The sequence below is a fragment of the Styela clava genome, chromosome 12, assembly GCF_964204865.1.
Source record: "Styela clava chromosome 12, kaStyClav1.hap1.2, whole genome shotgun sequence".
Taxonomy (NCBI): domain Eukaryota; kingdom Metazoa; phylum Chordata; class Ascidiacea; order Stolidobranchia; family Styelidae; genus Styela; species Styela clava.
In genome coordinates this window covers 17,252,501-17,260,000 of record NC_135261.1, presented here as the reverse complement: position 1 = coordinate 17,260,000, position 7,500 = coordinate 17,252,501, and the positions used below count along the sequence as shown (strand labels likewise).

Sequence of the window (7,500 nt, the reverse complement as noted above, 5' to 3'; positions counted from 1 at the left end):
TGACGGTCCCTCCCGTTTGCCTCTCAACGGTTTCACGTACTCTTGAACTCTCTCTTCAAAGTGCTTTTCAACTTTCCCTCACGGTACTTGTCCGCTATCGGTCTCGCGACCGTATTTAGTCTTAGGTGGAGTTTACCACCCGCTTTGGGCTGCATTCCCAAACAACCCGACTCCGAGAAGACCCGAAGCGGCCAAGGCAAGCGCCCCTATGGGCCTAACACCCGCCGTGGGACGAGGCCTCGATCAGAAGGACACCGGCGCTCGCCGTCAGCCGCACTGGGACTTCCGTACGTCACAACTCGGCGCGCTCAAAAAGCGCGCAGATTCGACGCTGGACTCTTCCCGGTTCACTCGCCGTTACTCAGGGAATCCCTGTTGGTTTCTTTTCCTCCGCTTAATAATATGCTTAAATTCAGCGGGTGCTCTCGCCTGAACTCAGGTCGTATGTGTCAAGCGGGCCGCTTCTTACACGGCCCGCTGGCATCGCAAGTCGTCGCCGCCGGCGCCGACCGAGCGCGTTCCGTCGCCGCCTTGGCCCACGTCGGTCTTGATCTCGTGACCGGACCGACCGACCTGGACCCGCCCCTCGAACGTAGTTGAACACGTCAAGGGGTCGGCGGTGTACGGGACACGCGGTCGCGCCGAGAAAGCTCGGCGACCGCTTCAACTTGGGGCGACGCCCGGCCGTCTTCGCAGAGGCCAGGCGACGGCCCTCGGGTGAGGACGAACGCGACCCTGAGGCAGACGCGGTCCCGGGATTGACCCGAGAACGCAATTCGCGTTCAGAAGGTCGACGTTCAATGTGTTCTGCAATTCACATTACTTCTCGCACTTGGCTGCGTCCTTCATCGACTCGCGAGCCGAGTGATCCACCGTTAAGAGTCGTCCTCCACGTTTCGCCCGGCGCCGAAGCGCGCGGACGTCACACTGTGGGATCGACCACAAAACCACCACCGACAACAACTGCACAAAAACACCAACAAACGGCGCCGAGCGACCGCCGGGCTGGGCCGGCGGCACATCGGGCGCGGTGCCCAGTAGCCACCATCGCACTCGGCTGCCTTGCTATGCCAACGTGTTACGCGTGTCGCACGGGGCGGAACCCCGATTGACGGCCGCCCTCTCGGCGGCACCCAAAGACAATTGAGTGCGCGGTCGGCCGGGGCCTACCACCACTTTCGGTAATGATCCTTTCGCATGTTCACCTACGGAAACCTTGTTACGACTTTTACTTCCTCTAAATGATCAAGTTTGATTGTCTTCTCGACACGCCGACGCGGCCGTTGCCAGCCGCGACGGGGCCGATCCAAGGATAGCGACGGGCGGTGTGTACAAAGGGCAGGGACGTAATCAACGCAAGTTGATGACTTGCGCTTACTGGGAATTCCTCGTTCAAGGGAAACAATTGCAAGTCCCTATCCCAATCACGAATGAGGTTCAACGGGTTACCCGGACCTTTCGGCCTAGGTTAGACACTCGCTGCTTCACTCAGTGTAGCGCGCGTGCGGCCCCGGACATCTAAGGGCATCACAGACCTGTTATTGCTCAATCTCGTGTGGCTAAACGCCACTAGTCCCTCTAAGAAGTTAGACGCCGACCGAGAAGGTCGCGTAACTATTTAGCATGCCAGAGTCTCGTTCGTTATCGGAATTAACCAGACAAATCGCTCCACCAACTAAGAACGGCCATGCACCACCACCCACAGAATCAAGAAAGAGCTTTCAATCTGTCAATCCTACCTGTGTCCGGGCCGGGTGAGTTTCCCCGTGTTGAGTCAAATTAAGCCGCAGGCTCCACTCCTGGTGGTGCCCTTCCGTCAATTCCTTTAAGTTTCAGCTTTGCAACCATACTTCCCCCGGAACCCAAAGACTTTGGTTTCCCGGAAGCTGCCGGAAAGGTTGTCATGGTAACGCCTCCCGATCGCTAGTTGGCATCGTTTATAGTCAGAACTAGGACGGTATCTGATCGTCTTCGAACCTCTGACTTTCGCTCTTGATTAAAGAAAACATTCTTGGCGAATGCTTTCGCAGTAGTTCGTCTTCCGCCGATCCAAGAATTTCACCTCTAACGGCAGAGTACGGACGCCCCCGTCTGTCCCTCTTAATCATTACCTCGTGCTCCGAAAACCAACAAAATAGAACCGAGGTCCTATTCCATTATTCCATGCAACACTATGCAGGCGAACAGCCTGCTTTGAACACTCTAATTTTTTCAAAGTAAACTTATCGGCCACCGCCGACACTCAGTCAAGAGCACCGACGGAGAACCGAAGGTGAGGCGAACGCAACCAGTGACACGCCTTGCGACGGACCGGCGGCGCTCGCCCAAAATCCAACTACGAGCTTTTCAACCGCAACAACTTTAGCATACACTGTTGGAGCTGGAATTACCGCGGCTGCTGGCACCAGACTTGCCCTCCAATGGATACTCGTTAAGAGTTTTAGGATGTACTCATTCCAATTACAGGGCCTCGTTAGAGTCCTGTATTGTTATTTTTCGTCACTACCTCCCCGTGTCGGGAATGGGTAATTTGCGCGCCTGCTGCCTTCCTTGGATGTGGTAGCCGTTTCTCAGGCTCCCTCTCCGGAATCGAACCCTGATTCCCCGTTACCCGTTATCACAAAGGTAGGCACGTAGCGTACCTTCGACAGTTGATAGGGCAGACACTTGAATGATACGTCGTCGGTGCAGAGACCGTACGATCCGCGTGGTTATCCAGAGTCATCAAACGTCACAGGACGAACCCGGTCGGTTTTGATCTGATAAAAGCGCGCCTCCCGAAGTCGGCGCTTAATGCATGTATTAGCTCTAGAATTACCACAGTTATCCACTTCGCTCACGAGACCAAATAAACCAAGACTGATTTAATGAGCCATTCGCAGTTTCGCTTTACGAGAACTCGTACTTGCACCTGCATGGCTTAATCTTTGAAACAAGCATATCACTACTGGCAGGATCAACCAGATAGCTGCGACAGCTGCGCTCGGCCCTTGCTGGGCCGCCCGGCGCGTGCTCGTCGCATTCGTTTAAGACCGAGGCGATCGCCTGCGGCCGTACTCAGCTTCGACAGTCGCTGGCCGCGACGTCCACGCTCTCGCCGGCAGTGCCAGGCGGAGCGATTTGCGTTTTTTCTTTGCTCGCCCTCTCTCGGGCTCGATCCATTCAGTTTCGCACAAACAAGAGCTCTGCCGGCCGCCTGCAGCGGTGCCTAAAACCCGGTCATAACAATGCGACCGTTCTGCTAGGCCGACAAGCGCTCAAGCCAGACGCTCGCTCGAACGCCCCCTACATATTAGTCGAGACAACGGCTCGCTCATTAGCATCGCGTTTGTACTTTAACTTTTTTCGGCTCGGCTTCTTTCGACGCCGATGCCGGCGACGCAGCACTCTCTCGCCCGCCAGCCACCGAGAGATGTGTGCGCTCCGACCGGCCCCGCACGCCGCTCTTTCTTGGCTCATTCGAGTTTACTGTCTTTCGCTCTAACATGCCTTACCTAGGGTTAGGTTAAAATGCTTGCACGTTTGTACTTTAACTTTTTTCGGCTCGGCTTCTTTCTTGGCTCATTCGAGTTTACTGTCTTTCGCTCTAACATGCCTTACCTAGGGTTAGGTTAGTATGCTTGCACGTTTGTACTTTAACTTTTTTCGGCTCGGCTTCTTTCTTGGCTCATTCGAGTTTACTGTCTTTCGCTCTAACATGCCTTACCTAGGGTTAGGTTAGTATGCTTGCACGTTTGTACTTTAACTTTTTTCGGCTCGGCTTCTTTCGACGCCGATGCCGGCGACGCAGCACTCTCTCGCCCGCCAGCCACCGAGAGATGTGTGCGCTCCGACCGGCCCCGCACGCCGCTCTTTCTTGGCTCATTCGAGTTTACTGTCTTTCGCTCTAACATGCCTTACCTAGGGTTAGGTTAGTATGCTTGCACGTTTGTACTTTAACTTTTTTCGGCTCGGCTTCTTTCTTGGCTCATTCGAGTTTACTGTCTTTCGCTCTAACATGCCTTACCTAGGGTTAGGTTAGTATGCTTGCACGTTTGTACTTTAACTTTTTTCGGCTCGGCTTCTTTCGACGCCGATGCCGGCGACGCAGCACTCTCTCGCCCGCCAGCCACCGAGAGATGTGTGCGCTCCGACCGGCCCCGCACGCCGCTTTTTCTTGGCTCATTCGAGTTTACTGTCTTTCGCTCTAACATGCCTTACCTAGGGTTAGGTTAGTATGCTTGCACGTTTGTACTTTAACTTTTTTCGGCTCGGCTTCTTTCGACGCCGATGCCGGCGACGCAGCAATCTCTCGCCCGCCAGCCACCGAGAGATGTGTGCGCTCCGACCGGCCCCGCACGCCGCTCTTTCTTGGCTCATTCGAGTTTACTGTCTTTCGCTCTAACATGCCTTACCTAGGGTTAGGTTAGTATGCTTGCACGTTTGTACTTTAACTTTTTTCGGCTCGGCTTCTTTCTTGGCTCATTCGAGTTTACTGTCTTTCGCTCTAACATGCCTTACCTAGGGTTAGGTTAGTATGCTTGCACGTTTGTACTTAAACTTTTTTCGGCTCGGCTTCTTTCGACGCCGATGCCGGCGACGCAGCACTCTCTCGCCCGCCAGCCACCGAGAGATGTGTGCGCTCCGACCGGCCCCGCACGCCGCTCTTTCTTGGCTCATTCGAGTTTACTGTCTTTCGCTCTAACATGCCTTACCTAGGGTTAGGTTAGTATGCTTGCACGTTTGTACTTTAACTTTTTTCGGCTCGGCTTCTTTCTTGGCTCATTCGAGTTTACTGTCTTTCGCTCTAACATGCCTTACCTAGGGTTAGGTTAGTATGCTTGCACGTTTGTACTTTAACTTTTTTCGGCTCGGCTTCTTTCGACGCCGATGCCGGCGACGCAGCACTCTCTCGCCCGCCAGCCACCGAGAGATGTGTGCGCTCCGACCGGCCCCGCACGCCGCTCTTTCTTGGCTCATTCGAGTTTACTGTCTTTCGCTCTAACATGCCTTACCTAGGGTTAGGTTAGTATGCTTGCACGTTTGTACTTTAACTTTTTTCGGCTCGGCTTCTTTCGACGCCGATGCCGGCGACGCAGCACTCTCTCGCCCGCCAGCCACCGAGAGATGTGTGCGCTCCGACCGGCCCCGCACGCCGCTCTTTCTTGGCTCATTCGAGTTTACTGTCTTTCGCTCTAACATGCCTTACCTAGGGTTAGGTTAGTATGCTTGCACGTTTGTACTTTAACTTTTTTCGGCTCGGCTTCTTTCTTGGCTCATTCGAGTTTACTGTCTTTCGCTCTAACATGCCTTACCTAGGGTTAGGTTAGTATGCTTGCACGTTTGTACTTTAACTTTTTTTCGGCTCGGCTTCTTTTGACGCCGATGCCGGCGACGCAGCACTCTCTCGCCCGCCAGCCACCGAGAGATGTGTGCGCTCCGACCGGCCTCGCACGCCGCTCTTTCTTGGCTCATTCGAGTTTACTGTCTTTCGCTCTAACATGCCTTACCTAGGGTTAGGTTAGTATGCTTGCACGTTTGTACTTTAACTTTTTTCGGCTCGGCTTCTTTCGACGCCGATGCCGGCGACGCAGCACTCTCTCGCCCGCCAGCCACCGAGAGATGTGTGCGCTCCGACCGGCCCCGCACGCCGCTCTTTCTTGGCTCATTCGAGTTTACTGTCTTTCGCTCTAACATGCCTTACCTAGGGTTAGGTTAGTATGCTTGCACGTTTGTACTTTAACTTTTTTCGGCTCGGCTTCTTTCTTGGCTCATTCGAGTTTACTGTCTTTCGCTCTAACATGCCTTACCTAGGGTTAGGTAAGTATGCTTGCACGTTTGTACTTTAACTTTTTTCGGCTCGGCTTCTTTCGACGCCGATGCCGGCGACGCAGCACTCTCTCGCCCGCCAGCCACCGAGAGATGTGTGCGCTCCGACCGGCCCCGCACGCCGCTCTTTCTTGGCTCATTCGAGTTTACTGTCTTTCGCTCTAACATGCCTTACCTAGGGTTAGGTTAGTATGCTTGCACGTTTGTACTTTAACTTTTTTCGGCTCGGCTTCTTTCGACGCCGATGCCGGCGACGCAGCACTCTCTCGCCCGCCAGCCACCGAGAGATGTGTGCGCTCCGACCGGCCCCGCACGCCGCTCTTTCTTGGCTCATTCGAGTTTACTGTCTTTCGCTCTAACACGCCTTACCTAGGGTTAGGTTAGTATGCTTGCACGTTTGTACTTTAACTTTTTTCGGCTCGGCTTCTTTCTTGGCTCATTCGAGTTTACTGTCTTTCGCTCTAACATGCCTTACCTAGGGTTAGGTTAGTATGCTTGCACGTTTGTACTTTAACTTTTTTCGGCTCGGCTTCTTTCGATGCGGATGCCAGGGACGCAGCACTCTCTCGCCCGCCAGCCACCGAGAGATGTGTGCGCTCCGACCGGCCCCGCACGCCGCTCTTTCTTGGCTCATTCGAGTTTACTGTCTTTCGCTCTAACATGCCTTACCTAGGGTTAGGTTAGTATGCTTGCACGTTTGTACTTTAACTTTTTTCGGCTCGGCTTCTTTCTTGGCTCATTCGAGTTTACTGTCTTTCGCTCTAACATGCCTTACCTAGGGTTAGGTTAGTATGCTTGCACGTTTGTACTTTAACTTTTTTCGGCTCGGCTTCTTTCGACGCCGATGCCGGCGACGCAGCACTCTCTCGCCCGCCAGCCACCGAGAGATGTGTGCGCTCCGACCGGCCCCGCACGCCGCTCTTTCTTGGCTCATTCGAGTTTACTGTCTTTCGCTCTAACATGCCTTACCTAGGGTTAGGTTAGTATGCTTGCACGTTTGTACTTTAACTTTTTTCGGCTCGGCTTCTTTCGACGCCGATGCCGGCGACGCAGCACTCTCTCGCCCGCCAGCCACCGAGAGATGTGTGCGCTCCGACCGGCCCCGCACGCCGCTCTTTCTTGGCTCATTCGAGTTTACTGTCTTTCGCTCTAACATGCCTTACCTAGGGTTAGGTTAGTATGCTTGCACGTTTGTACTTTAACTTTTTTCGGCTCGGCTTCTTTCTTGGCTCATTCGAGTTTACTGTCTTTCGCTCTAACATGCCTTACCTAGGGTTAGGTTAGTATGCTTGCACGTTTGTACTTTAACTTTTTTCGGCTCGGCTTCTTTCGACGCCGATGCCGGCGACGCAGCACTCTCTCGCCCGCCAGCCACCGAGAGATGTGTGCGCTCCGACCGGCCCCGCACGCCGCTCTTTCTTGGCTCATTCGAGTTTACTGTCTTTCGCTCTAACATGCCTTACCTAGGGTTAGGTTAGTATGCTTGCACGTTTGTACTTTAACTTTTTTCGGCTCGGCTTCTTTCTTGGCTCATTCGAGTTTACTGTCTTTCGCTCTAACATGCCTTACCTAGGGTTAGGTTAGTATGCTTGCACGTTTGTACTTTAACTTTTTTCGGCTCGGCTTCTTTCGACGCCGATGCCGGCGACGCAGCACTCTCTCGCCCGCCAGCCACCGAGAGATGTGTGCGCT

General features: G+C 53.9%; 2 non-coding genes and 1 pseudogene across 2 annotated transcripts; all 3 read right to left on the bottom strand.

Moving 5' to 3' along the window:
* LOC144430905 (large subunit ribosomal RNA) overlaps positions 1 to 443 on the bottom strand; it is a 3,695-nt pseudogene extending 3,252 nt beyond the window's left edge.
* A 287-nt stretch (positions 444 to 730) lies between these two features.
* Positions 731 to 884, bottom strand: LOC144430850 (5.8S ribosomal RNA). Its single transcript, XR_013479766.1, has one exon. It is a non-coding gene; the product is annotated as a 5.8S ribosomal RNA (ribosomal RNA).
* Positions 885 to 1,182: 298 nt separating this feature from the next.
* Positions 1,183 to 2,967, bottom strand: LOC144430893 (small subunit ribosomal RNA). Its single transcript, XR_013479804.1, has one exon. It is a non-coding gene; the product is annotated as a small subunit ribosomal RNA (ribosomal RNA).
* Between the last annotated feature and the right edge of the window lie 4,533 nt (positions 2,968 to 7,500).